The sequence below is a fragment of the Manis javanica genome, chromosome 17, assembly GCF_040802235.1.
Source record: "Manis javanica isolate MJ-LG chromosome 17, MJ_LKY, whole genome shotgun sequence".
NCBI lineage: Eukaryota > Metazoa > Chordata > Mammalia > Pholidota > Manidae > Manis > Manis javanica.
Genome location: NC_133172.1, coordinates 62,830,687 through 62,844,647, shown reverse-complemented (window position 1 = coordinate 62,844,647; position 13,961 = coordinate 62,830,687). Strand labels below are relative to the sequence as shown.

Below are 13,961 nucleotides of genomic sequence, written 5' to 3'. Positions count from 1 at the left end.
GTAGCGTGAGAAGAAAAGCAGCAGGTGGGGACTGGACGGTGACCACTGAGGGGTGCAGGGATTCCACCTGACCCTCATATAAGAGAGACGGAGAAGAAGCTTCCACCTCTGCTACTTTGGTTTTCTTTGTTAGAGACCCCAAATGGGTATCCTAGGTACACCAGGCTGCACAGGTGCACGGCAGCCCAGACGGATTTTGTCCCTTCACCATGGGAACTTTAGCATCCTTCCTCCCTCCACCAAAGAAGGCCGTGTCCTTCTAGCCAGTGCAGATAAGGAGTCCCTTTTTCTAATTTGCAGAGAGAGACCCCGTAGCGGGGCTCAGGCCCCACCTCCCTCATGGGCTCGAAGGCAATGCAGGAGAAGACGAGGGCCCCTTCCTGCCAAGGACAAGATTGGCTCAGGATTGGGAATGCAGATGAGGTTGGCCATAGACAAGGAAGAGTCGGGAATCCTGACAAGGAACCCCTTACAGAAATGCATCTCTGCTGGGAAACACGCAGCTCACACAGGACCCCACAGCCCTGCCGGTGCTCAAGCCTCCACTTGCAGGATGATTTGGAGACCACACACAGCAGGCCAACGTGGTCAGCAGCAGAACGCGACAGCAGAGGCTGTGAGAGGCCTCAGATGATGCCATCTACGCAGCACTTTCAAAGATGCTGCTTATCCCAAAGACCTTAAAGCTTCGTATCAAATGTGGGGAATCAATTACAAAGTTAATACTGATAAACATGTTTTATGCTGAATACACAAACAGGTAAATACAATGTGCTGAAGACTAGAGGGATCTCTACAGCAGTGCTCGGCAGTCACCAGGGCTTGGGGTGCAGAGGGGAGGCCTTATCTGGGGGTGCACGTAGCAGGGCAGTGAGGATGCAGGGCCAGGTGTTTGGCTGCCCCTGCTGGGCACCTGGTCTGGAGGAAGCAAGCACTGCTTCACACCTGGGACCCTCTTACTTTTCGTGGATAGACGATGGCAGGTCCATAGGGGGCCCCTGAGCTAGGGGAGGGCCTTTGCCCCCAACTCCCAGCTGCTCAGGAGCCACCTGTCTGCACCAGACGTAACAGAATCCGTTTCATCGGCATAGTGGACAGAGTCCAGGCTCCTCCCAGATCTCCGGGATCCTTCTGGACCATGGTTGTGCATCTGAAGCTTTGGTGTGTTGACACCTCCCGCGGCTGGTGCCTGTAGCTCCTGCTCCGAGCAGGGCCCTTGGCTCTTGCAGGCCACAGGGTCCCCAAGGGTGGGATTGTCTGGAAATATGTGTCACTCCAGGGGGCCCTTCACCAAGAGAGTGGGCTTGGGTGGAGGGCGAAAACCTGCTCCCCAGGCGTCCGTGTGGCTTCCTTCCCTCCTGTCCTGCTACCCTCCCTCCTGCACCTGTTTCCCAAGGGAACGCCTCCCCGAGATTCACTTGATAACAGATCTCCATGTTAGGATCTGCTTCTGGGCAACTTGTCCTAAAAAGACCCGGGTAAGCGCACAGATTCCCTGGTACATTGCACAAGGGAAGCAGTGCGACGCAGCTACAGCAAAAAGGGAGAGAGCCGCAGGTGCAGCAGCTGCTGACGGGGGGACACCTTTAAATACACTGCTAAGTGGGAAAAGCAAGGTGCCTCAGAGCGGATATGGGACCCTTACTGTTTGAAAGGGGAGAGGAGATGTGTATGTGTTGGCATATCCGTGCAGAAAACCGGAAGGAAATCAAGAAGCTAATGAAAGTGGGCGAGAGCGGGCATTTGCAAAATCCTTTCAGGTTTAGATCACTGAGTCCCATAAATTCCCACCCATCCTGAAAGTAAAATCCAGATTCCTGGGTCTCACCCTCGAAGGGGCCCGGCGCAGCTGGTCTGCTGGGAGAAGCCGGACTCCCGAGAGGCTCCCTGGCTGGCCGGCACTCTGCCAGGCTTGGGGACATCGTTCTGGGTGATTTCGTCAAGAGGTCTGAACAAAACCCACCAGCCAGCCAGCAGCTGCACCCCCAGGTGGTGTGCTTTCCGGGACAGGAGCCAGTCCCCCCACTGGAAGTGTGGCTAAAAGCCTCCTTTCATTCAGGTGACCCTGACAGTGCGTGAGAGCCGCCGACTCTGGGGTGGAAACCGACCGCCTTCGCTGGCCTCCAAGGCCCTTCAAGCCTGAGCCCGCTCCACATCCCCGTTGCCACAGCAACAGCAGACACAATGGTTTCTGTGGAGTTTGGGTCTATAAATAATTTCTAGATCAGTCCTTGCGGTGTGGATGGTGTGGGAAGGAGGTAGGCTTGGCGGGGCAGTTCACAGTGGCCGGTGGGCAGGGCTACCACCCGTGGGAGATAGACACCTGCAGGCCGAGCCTGACTCCACCCAGCGGGGCCAGGACGGCCTTGCCCCACTCGGCAGCCATTTCTGCTTCAGAGAACAGGGCTTGTTCCATCTCATCTGCAGTAGCAGAGATGGGAAGACCCAAGCTGGCTGCACAGGGCTGGGGCAGCGGGTGGAGAGGGTCAAGTCACTTCCGGTGACCTGGGGCCTGGAAGCTCAGAGGGGCAGCCATGGAGCTCTGCTGTCCGTGCTGGCAAGGATGGTGCCCACTGACAGTCCTGACTTTGCTGGGTGAGCTCTGGCGGAATTGAGGGCTGGCATCTGGGGCTCTGGTCCCCAGCCTCCTTCCAGCAGGCAGTGGTCCTGTCCACACTCTAAGGATGCCCTTTCTACTGGTGCTTTTTTTTTTTTTTTTTTTTTAATAACAGTGTTTCCAGGGAAGGGCTCACATTCCCAAACTAAGGCTGAGGCGGCAGATTTTGTGGGTAGGCCATTTGAAAAACAGAACGCTCTTGCTTTCTGGTGAGAGGGAGCTCCAGGCACCAGGTGCCCCACCGGTGTCAGGAGCAGGGTATTGATCTGACACATTTCCCTGGGCAGGAGCATGAGTGGGGCAGCCCCTTGGAAGGCAGTGACAGGACGGCTCTCAGCGCTGACGACGGAGATCTTGACGCACCAGCAGGGCTGTGCAGAGGCATGTCCCATGGGTGTGCAGCTCTGTTTACTATAGCGAGGGCTGAGATGGCCCAATGTCTGTCGGGAGGAAGGAGTGAGTAAATTCACATGACGCCCATGTACCAACTAGCACATGGTCGCACAGCATAAGGGGAGAGTCTGCCCCAGCTGATGCGGGACAGTTGAGGCTAGATAAATTGAGGGAAAAGAACATTTCTGTAAGAAGAAACGTATAATGAATTGCAAACACATGTGTATATACGGGCACGCATGTACGTGGGATATATGCGCATACGCCCCTGTCCACGCATGTGCGCACAAAATGTGGATAGAGACTGAAAATACATGCAAGAAACGATGACTCTGCTTAGCACTGGAAAGGTGGGTCTGCACCCTGCAGATCTGGAGGGGAGAGTCTTCCTTCTTGGCATACCCTTCTGTGTGTTTGGGTTTCGTTAATCATTTGCATACATTAATTTTCCAATTACAAGTAGATGAACGGAAGCAAAAGAGGAAGAAAGAGGAAGGGAGGCAGGAGGAAGGGAAAGAGTTGGGAAGGGAGGCAGGAATCTTCATTCCCTCTAATCCTGATGCTGCAGAAAGAGCTGGCTTTCAGGGAGTCTGGCTGGAAGGTCAGAGGTCACCAGCTGCACAGTTTTAACAAGGACCTAGCCAAGGAATGAAAATGCAAATCAGATCTGGGAGTGGTTTCCTCCCACCCTGTCTGGCCGCTGGGCTGCTAGGAAATGCTTCCCGGGAGGCAAAGGGCACCTGTGAATTTGCTTTCCACGGCTGGGCTCTCCAGTTTTCCCAAAAGCAGCTCTCAGGGGACAGCCACATTGACCCTCTGCCTGGCTGCATTCCGCCTGGATGGCAAATTGAGAAAAGGGAGGGAAAAACGAACGGAAGGTATCAGAAAGTGTGCTGTTCACATTGCTGGGGTGAACACCCTCTCCTGGGATGGGCCTCAGCATTGCTGAGTCTGCTGGGCAGTTGTGCTGGGTGGGAGAACTGGCACCAGGGTTAAAGGGCAGGCTGGACACGGAAACACAGGCGCATCCCTCCTTAGCCGGAAGTGCTGGCCTACGTGTGACACTGAATCTCAAAATGGTTTGTGTCTCAAGGGAAGAAGGGGCAGGGGTGCCTGGCTGGTTGGGGTATTGGCTCAGTGAACGTAAGAGCTGCAGTGTCACTCAGACGTGTGGGTATGACCTTGACTGGGGTAGGGAGCTTGAGGAGTATACGTGGGTCTTGGGTATTTAACCACCAGACTAGAGGGCAGTGTCTCAGACACCACGGACATATGGATACTGGCTCCACCACCAGAGAGGCTGATTCAGGAACTCTGAAAAGGGGCTCAGGAAGCTGGGCTGTGAGTGTGCCTGAAGGACTGAGCCCCCAGCCCAGGATAGTGGGACTTGTGCCCCCCTCCATGCATGCAGGATGGTCCGCTGGAGGGGTGGGAAGATACATCACAGCTTCAACTTCAATTCATCTAATTCTTTCCAAGTTTCTCTTTTACGTTTGATAACGTGCATAAAATAGCAGCAGAGTAGTTACACGCTCGGTAAATGATAATAATAACAGCTCCGCGCATTACATTAACACATTTGCATAACATTTACATAAAATTAATGCATGAAAATTAATTACACTGCCTACGCTTCCTCCACAGCTCTGCACCGGATACTCCTTCATTTACTTCTCACAACTGTAAGAGATGTTATTACTCCTGCTCAAGACTGAGCTGTGTTCCCCCAACCAGATTCCCATGGTGAAGGCCTAACCCCCACCATGGCTGAACGCATTGTGATGAAGCAATCAAGAGGGGGTGGGGTCCTAATGGATGAGTGTCCTTTAAGAGGGGGCATCTGGAGCCCACTCTGTCCACATGGAATGTTACAATTTTAGCCACAGATGCCCACAACTGGCTCTCATGAGCCCTTGAAAGCCAGCTCAGAGCACCCTCTCCAGAACCCAGCTAGAGTCTGTAAATTCCAGCAGGGTGGAAGGATGCGTGCTCTGGCCAGGGAGTAATAATTCAAGCATCAAAGGGGTTGCCCTCAATAAATAGGAGACTGTTTGTTGAATACCCACTATGGGCTAGTCATGTACAAACACTGCCTTTATTTTATGGACGCATAACTGTCCATTTGCTCGAAGAGGAAACTGAAGTTCAGAGCATTAAAGCACACAGGCACTTACATGGAGTCAGACTCAAGCCCAGGTCTGCCGCACATGTCCTTCCACCCAGACAAAGGCCCAGATTCGGAATAGGTGCAGCTAGTTCTCTTTCAGCACCTACGACAGGCCAGGGGCCAGGGCCCTAAAAATGGAGCCTTACTCATCATAACCAGAAAGTTGGGGGAATCAAACAAGTGCCCATTAACTGGTAACTAGACTGTGGGTTGTCCACACACAGGAATATTATTCAGCCATAAAAAGGAATGTAGCACTGACACGCTACAATGTGGAGGAAGCTCGAAATCATGGTGCTGAGTGAAAAAAGCTGGGAACGAAGGCCAGGAGTTGTATGATGCCAAAAGGTACCACATTTCATGGGATTTATGTGAAATGCCAAAACAGGCAAATCTAGAGAGAGAGAAAGTGGATCAGCGATGCCAGGGCCGAGGAGGGAGGGAACGGGAGTGCCCACCAGTGGGGACAGGGCTTCTTTCTGGGATGACGGAAACGTTCTGTAATTAGTGAATACGGCTGCCCAACTGTACAAATATCCTAAAAACTGATGAATCGCTAATCAAGTGAATAAAGTAGGGGCTGCGGCAGCCTATAAACATCTCGTGATCACAGAGCACAACTGCCCGTGTCATCCAGGCATTGTGCTTAGTACGCCCAACCACCCTATGCTTGGGAAATATTATTATTATTATTATTTTTTATGGTAGCAAGAAGCATATTTTATTGTTTCTCAATAAGTCAATAGGGAACACTGCTGCTCAAATGCAAATTATAATTCCAATGATACCATGAACAATTAGGATACATACTGAGTATTTTCAGAGATCAGCTTCCACATCTTGATCACTAAATGCAAAGATTCTTCAGAAGAGCAATCCCTTACCTGGCTAAGCAAGCTCTCGCCTCCAACACCGCCACCCGCCAGAAACTGTCAGCCCCCTTCTTAAAGCTCGGACACTGCTTGCCACCTTGGGAAATATTATTAATCCCATTTTACAGATGAGAAACTGAGGCTTACAGAGCAAATATGCAGCTGGCCTGAGGGCACATAGCTGCTGACAGCGGAGCAGGGATGTGGTCTCAGATCCATCTGCTTCCAAAGTATGTGTTCTGAGCCCTCTGCTGTCTTAACATGAGTCCAGGTTTCTGGTTCCCCTGTTCTCCTCCCCGGCACTGGCTCCGTGACTCAGCGGCTTGAGGGGAGACCGCTCCTGGAAGATTGTTTTCCAACCACTGCCGTCCCTCAGCAAGAAAGACCGAGTGCCAGGAGGGCCCTCTGTGGCTGGAGGGAAGCCCTCTCTACACTCAGGTGGCAGGGTCCCTGGGCACTTGTGTCCCCCAGAAGTGCCCCGACTCATTCCTGCTGCTACAAGGCTGCATGATGCATGGTGAACCCCTTCCCACCTCCTAGCCTCATTCCGCTTACCTTAAAAGCTGGGGACCCCAAGATCAGTGCCCTCAACAGGGGCACAGCTGCCCCTAGGGGGTGTTCTAGAAATCTGCAGGGGTTCAGTGAGTGGGCCAGCCACCTAAAATGAAGTATTTCCCGATCATCCCACTTTCCAGAGTCCTGCCAGACCTTGGAGTAAATGAAAAATCCTCCTGTAATGCGAGGGTCTAGAACCTGGCTCCCTTTTCTGTGGCCTGTTTTTGCAGAGCCATAATATACACTGGACATTCCAAGACTCCCACGTGGTTAAGGGGAGCGCCTCATTTCTCCTGCTCGGAACTTTACTGAGAGATGCTCACCATTTTGGAAGCCACATTACCAGCAGCAACGCCTCTGTGGTATTTGAGCCTCCGTGTGACACACCTGTGTCACCATGACTCTCTGCGGGCAGGCATCTGACAACTTTGCTGGGTCTCATATGGCCAGACGGACATGTACCTTACGAATGCTTTGTTTTATTTGGAATGGCCTTTCTTTTATGTTACGGGCATTATATTCATTGTTCTTTGCAATTGGTGTGTTAGGTAGGTTATGTTTTCTGTAAACTTCAGAATAAAAAGAGGAGTATCACAAAATATTCACTATTTTTAAAAAGTGTGCTGGGGTTGATATATGATATAGGTCTGGGAATCACTGAGCTACATGATTTCTTCAGATCCCTTCCAGCTTTTAAATAATCAAACCTGAACTCAGGAAACCTGTCCCATAATTCTAATGAAACTAAGTGCATGGTACCTTTTAAACAATCCCCAAAGCAACCTTGCAACACCAAGGCCCTCGTGAATCCAGAGGCTGAGCCAAGGAACTGACCCTGTGGGCTCCTAGGAGGCTCCCTCTGTGCCCTGGTGGACCCCTGAGCGGGACCCTCACGCACAACACACCTGCCTTATTTCCTTTTCACCTCAAGAAAGCAAAGCTCAAACCCCAAACTCAAAACCTTCCTTATGCATGTCTTTGCTCTTTGACAAATTCAGTACTTAACTAGAATGTTCTACTGAAAGAAGAAAAGAAAAAGAATACATAGCGTTCCAAATTTTGATGTGCTTGAGTCGGTTTGCACCACTCATTGCGACATTCCTTTCTATTAATTATTTCTCCCTGGCTTATTGTCCCTCGCTTTTCTGCTAACTTATCACACTTCAATGGAGGTGAGCTGAGGGGCTTGGGCACCGCCTTCCCCCTGCGTAGAGCAGTGTCTGACATGGCTGGTGTCAGGGAAGCTGTGCAGAACTCGCAGGTGTGCCAGGGAGTGAAAAGAATAAAGCAAAAGTGAGGATGTGAAAAGCACAAACCAACCAAAGCCGGACAGGGAGCAGACGGCAGGGAGGACGCCTGCACTGAGCAGAGCCCCCCAGACATGCACAGCCACGCGAAACCTCAGCGCAGGTGTGTAGTCAGGCTCTGAAGTGGCCATACCCGATTAGCATGGACCCTCTCCTTGCAAAAGGACAGACACAGAGTGACAAGGAGGGGAAGGCCAGGTGACAATGGAGGCAGAGGCTGAAGGGTGAACTGACCAGCCAGGTACTGCCAGGAACCCCCAGGAGCTGGAAGAGGCAGGAAAGACCCTCCCCCGAGCCTGCAGAGGGAGCACGGTCCTGCTGACACCCGATTTCAGTCCGGAACTGGGAGGGAATAGATCTCTCTTATTTTCAGCCCTCCAGTTGGTGGCCATTCGTTACGGCAGCCCCAGGGAACTTACCCAGGGCTCAGGATGGGAAGCCTGAAACCGTGCCCCTTGTCAGTACTAAGTATTAGCGACTGGTGTTAGGGGGCAGAACCTTTGGGAAGTGATTAGGGTCGGATGAGACCTAGGGCTGGAGCCCCCAGGACAGGGGTCAGGGCCCTTCTAAGAGGGAGAAGGGAGCCTGCTGCTCTTGCTCTGCTCTCTGCCGTGTGAGGATACAGTCAGAACGGTCAGTCCGCAACCTGGAAGAGGGCCCTCACCAGAACCCAAATGTGCTGCGCCCCAATCTACTTCCAGCCTCCAGGAATGTGAGAATGAATTCCTGCTTTGGTTATGGTGCAGCAGCCCGAGCTAAGGGAATAAGTGGACGGGCCCCCATCCCTTCTATCCAGCCATCAACTGCAAAGTTGATTTAAAAAACCTGAGTGAGACAACAACAAATGTTGGCGAGGATGTGGAGAAAGGGGAACCCTCCTACACTGCTGGTGGGAACGTAAACTAGTTCAACCACTGTGGAAAGCAGTATGGAGGTTCCTCAAAAAACTAAAAATAGAGAAGGGGGGAGCCTTGTAAACATAATGTTCTTCATGTAATTGTAGATTAATGATATAAAAAAAACAAAAACAAAAAAACTAAAAATAGAAATACCATTTGACCCAGGATTTCCACTCCTAGGAATTTACCCTAAGAATGCAGGAGCCTGGTTTGAAAAAGACAGGTGCACCCCTATGTTTATTGCAGCATTATTTACAATAGCCAAGAAATGAAAGCAACCTAAGTATCCTCAGTAGATGAATGGATAAAGAAGATGTGGTACATATACACAATGGAGTATTATTCAGCCATAAGAAGAAAATAAATCCTATCAGTTGCAACAACATGGATGGAGCTAGAGGGTATTATGCTCAGTGAAATAAGCCAGGCGGAGAAAGACAAGTATCAAATGATTTCACTCATTTGTGGAGCATAGGAACAAAGCAAAACTGAAGGAACAAAACAGCAGCAGACTCACAGAACCCAAGAATGGACTAACAGTTACCAAAGGGAAAGGGACTGGGGAGGAGGGGTGGGAAGGGAGGGATAAGGGGGAAAACGGGGCATTACGATTAGCACACATAATGTAGCAGTGGGGGACACAGGAAAGGCAGTATACACAGAGAAGACAAGTAATGATTCCATAGCATCTTACTACGCTGATGGACAGTGACTGTAATGGGGTATTTGGGGAGGACTTGATAATGGGGGGAGTCTAGTAACCATAATGTTGTTCAAGTAATTGTACATTAATGATACCAAATAAAAAAACCTGAGTGAGTTCTTGCTACAGTCCTGAACTACTCAAATGAAAATGTGGATATAAACATTCTATATCCTATATAGTCTATTAGTAATTCTATTAATAGAATATGGATATTTCACATTTTATCCTCAAAACAACTGCATTTTGTTGAATATTAGACACCAGTAGTTCTAAGATACACCATTATTTTATATACTATTAAGAATGTTAAAAACGTCTATTAGATGTATCTTTACTTGTAAACACATCCCAATTTTAGGGACATTAACATGCGAATCTTGAAAGAAACAAAACATATCATCACCCCTGTTTTAGAGATAAGAAAATTAGTTACACAGTTTTCAAAGAGTAGGGCCAAGATTAAGCACCTTGGAAGTTTGATTTTGGGGCTTGGGCTCTGAATCTGTGTAAACACTGCCTCTTTCTTTAGGGAACACTGCCAGCTCTACATCTTTGGGTGTCAGGGGAGCCTGCTGAATATCACCCCAAATCTACTCCCCTCTTCTTTCTTTAGCATTACAACCCTTGAGTTGCCATTGGCACATGGTAGCTAAAAACTACATTTCCCAGCCTCCCTTGCAGCTAGATGTAGTCATGTGACTATGTTTTATCCAGTGGGGTATAAGCAGAAGAGACAAGTAAGACTTCTGGCCCTTGTCCTTACAGGGAAGAGGGAGAGCCCTTCATTTCCTCTTCCCTCTTTGCTGGAATGTACTGTGCAGGCAGGAGCCAGAGCGGCCGTGCAGGCAGGAGCCAGAGCGGCCGGCCATCTTAGAACTTATGATGGAAACTACACACTGGGGTTGGAGAGCAACAAGATAAAATACAAAAGAGTACCTAGAGTTGCCATGTTGGCCTGAAATGCTTAATCTTAGGCAAGTGTGAAAGAAACTTCTATCTTGTCAAACCACTGTTATTTTGGCTTTTGTTAAAGCAGCCAAGATGTCATCCCAATTAACGCACACCATTATATACTGATACTGCCCTGGAGACTCAGTCCCTGCCCTCCGAGAGCAGGTTCACTCAGTGAGAGGGCAGCTGACACACATGAGATGACGCTAAGCAAGGAGCAGACCCAGCTGAATGTCAGCTCCTCACGCAGACTTGGGTAACTCAGGTGTTAGTTGCTTGCATATCTTGATGTTTGCTTTCTCCACATCCCACCCATGTAGGGTAGGAAAATCAGCGTAACTCACTTTTCTGTGTTCCCTTACCCAACTCCTATCACCTATACCTTAACAGGTAAAAAGTTTTCTTGACAGGCAGGCATTTCAGATGGAAGCTATGGGCCTGCCTTCATGTCCTAGAATGGTTCCCCCTTCACGGTACATCCCACTTGTCCTTGCTGACTCCCCCCACCCCCCAACGGCCAACTCCCTGTGGTCCTGACCAGGCTGATTTTGCCCCCACCCTTTACCAGTCTAGAGCATGGCTCATGGCCCAGCCTAACCAGCCAGGGTTCTTCATCCCTGCGGCCACAGTGACTGATTTAGAGGTAAGACTCTAGCCCAAGATGAATCAGTTAGCACTTTTACTAAGAACTGATATGTTGATGTTGGGAGAGTGAAGATCTATCTCCTCAACTCAGATTTTGAGCTGTAGGGATTACAAAATCTATTACAATGAATATATAACAAATTTTCCCAAGCCTAGTAACAGAAGATAACTATTTACTATGCTTAAAGATTCTGTGGGTTAAGACAAAGCTCAATGTGGGTGACCTTTCTGCTCTATAGGGTCTGGAGCCTCAACCGACATCTCCAAAGCTAGAGACTGGAATTATCTGACAGCTCGGCCTTCCGGTTTGCCGGCTGATGTTGGCTGTCAGCTGGGGCCTGTTTCTCTCCACGTGGGCCTCTCTGTGAGGGCTAACTTGGGCTTCCTTGCACCATGGTTGCTGGCTTCCAAGAGCTCGTGTCCTAAAAGAGAGGAAGCCAGGCAGAAGCTGTGTGCCTTTTAAGGCCTGGCCGTGGACGGTCCAGAATGTCACTCCCACCATTTTCTACTGGTTGAAGCGGTTACAAAGGCATTCAAGATCAAGAAGAGGGAACATAAACCCTACCTCTTGAAAGAAGTATGTCAACATGTTTTAGAAGAACATGTAGGATGGGACATATGTTGATGTGGCCAAACTTGGAATATATAACCTGCCACAAAAGTCTGGAGCCACTACCATTCTTAGTCAAACGGATGAGGATATATTCTACACAATGAAGCCAACACAGATGAAAATGGATCAAAGAGAAGGAGAGATGTCCTTTGGGCCCCTGGATCCAGCAGTACTTGAAGCTCAGCTCACCTGTGCATTTTCTTTTCCAGATAGTCAGCCAATAAGTATTATTTTGGTTTAGGTGTTTGGGTTGCATTTGTATAATCTGCAGCCTAGAGCAACACACAGACCACACGGTCACCAAGATGTTCAGCTACGCCAGGACTTAGAGCAGTCAGCAGCACGAAGCCCTAGCTGGTGCTCCAGAATGACACGTTTTCCTCTGTTCTTGCCAACCAGAATCCCCAGGCCAGCATCCCCAGTAGGAATTGCCCTCACTTTACAGGGCAAGAATTGATGACAGACAGGTTTTTGTTTGGCTTGATTATAGGCAGCCTAAGTGTTCCCTTCTGCTATGAGTATAATACAGGGGAGCATCTGGAAAGTGCTATAAAAACGATGCAGATCAAGGTGGTAGGCAGCACAAGGGGAGCAGCCGTAGGCCTGAACAGCCTCCAGGCTGGGCCCCGGGGGACATGCCAGGCCTGGGACAGAGAGGACCAGCCGCTCTGGCATCACACACCTCACCCCTAATTTTCACAGGAACTCTGCAAGGGAGGTCTTACCTTCATGTTACAGAGGAGAAAACTGGGGCTGAGAGAATCCATGCAACTTGCCCAAGAACCACAGCAGGAAGTTGTGAAGCCAGCCGTGTGGTTTGCTGACTGCAGAGCCTGAATTCTTTCCGCGGAGCCCGTGGGGCCTGAGTGGCAGCGGCAGGCCGTTCTGGGAGGCTTGGTGAGTCTGTCCCCTGGAGGAGCAGGGAGGGGAGGGACTGTCATGGGAGGTGTTGATGGTGGCCAGAGGGACAAGGCCTGGGGTCCTGCCAAGACCATTGTTCAGTGGCCTCTCTGGAAGCAGCGGCTGGCCACCCTGAGCAGGGTTTCAGCTGCGGCTTCGTGGCTGCTGACTGGCCCCTGCTCACCGCCTCTTGTTTGGCACTTGGCTGGGTAGACAGAAATGAGTCACACCCGGCCCTTCCTAAGCCCCCCTCTCGCTGCCTGGGGCACAGGCTGCCTGCCAATCCCGAGCAGAGCATGGCCTGAGGGGCCCGGAGGCGGGAGGGGAGGGAGCCCTGGGGGTGGTGGTCCTCCTGCGGTGAGGACTTCATCCCTGTGCAGGGACCATCCTGGCTGGGGACCTGGAATTTGGGGCCTGGGCTGGTCCCGTGACACCACTTCAGAAGTCTGAGTCCCAGGGCCGCTGTGATTCCCTGGGCAAGTCTCCTCCACTCTGCCTCCCAACTGCTTGTATGTAAAAGGGAGCAAGGTGATCCCAAGAGCAGCCAGACGGCTGGAGAAGCCCACCTCCCAGACCCCGCAGGCACTGTGCCGCTCTAGGTCCTGCTGCAGCCCGCTATCCGTCTCTCCTTTCTATTCCGTGACTGCCTCCCCAGCCCCAACATGGTTAGCAAGTCGGCTTCTGTTACTTGCAACCCCAAAGCCCTAACTGAAAGAGTGACCCAGCTGGGCACTGCGCTGTGCCCATGTGGTCAGCTGCCAACATCCCAAAGCGGACTGGCGTCCTTGCCTCAAAGGACCTGTGCTGCAGTGTTTTATCTGCTTCTGTGGTGACCCAGAGCCCCCTCGGTCCCCAGAGCCCTGCAGGAGGGATCCTGGTGAGGGGACAGAGTCGACATGGGAAGTGTAGCGGAGAAGCACCCTTAGTCTGAGCAGGGTGCCTTCCCGAACTGGGGTGTGGCCTCATGTATCAGAGTTGCTGGGGAAGGCAAGGCAGGATGTGATTAATGCCGGCAAGGGGGTGTGATAGCCGCCAGCCCACGGCCTCATTGTTAGAGCTCAAATCCAGCCTCCTGGCCCCCCTTGCTTGCTGCCCGCCCTGCCCTGCTCCATGCCAAGTCCCCTCTCCTCCCTTCCAATGTACAGATTCATGGTGCCAGGCACTTAAAAATAGCATCCTACCCAAAATGTAGTCGTGAGACGGAACTCCAGAAAAGGAGAAAGCTTCTCCTGGCTCGCCTTGGAGCACACGGACTCTGCAGTGGCCTGTGCCTGGTGCTGACAAAGGGCTTCTCCCTGGCGCCTTCTGTTCCACACGGGGAAGGGAAAGCCGTGTG

At 51.0% G+C, this 13,961-nt stretch overlaps 1 long non-coding RNA gene across 1 annotated transcript; it reads right to left on the bottom strand.

The window, feature by feature from the left end:
• Positions 1 to 719: 719 nt before the first annotated feature.
• Positions 720 to 13,939, bottom strand: LOC140847141 (uncharacterized). The gene is made up of 4 exons (XR_012126825.1): positions 13,807 to 13,939; positions 12,451 to 12,635; positions 3,751 to 3,845; positions 720 to 3,647 (listed from the first exon to the last, which is right to left on the bottom strand). It is a non-coding gene; the product is annotated as an uncharacterized lncRNA (long non-coding RNA).
• Between the last annotated feature and the right edge of the window lie 22 nt (positions 13,940 to 13,961).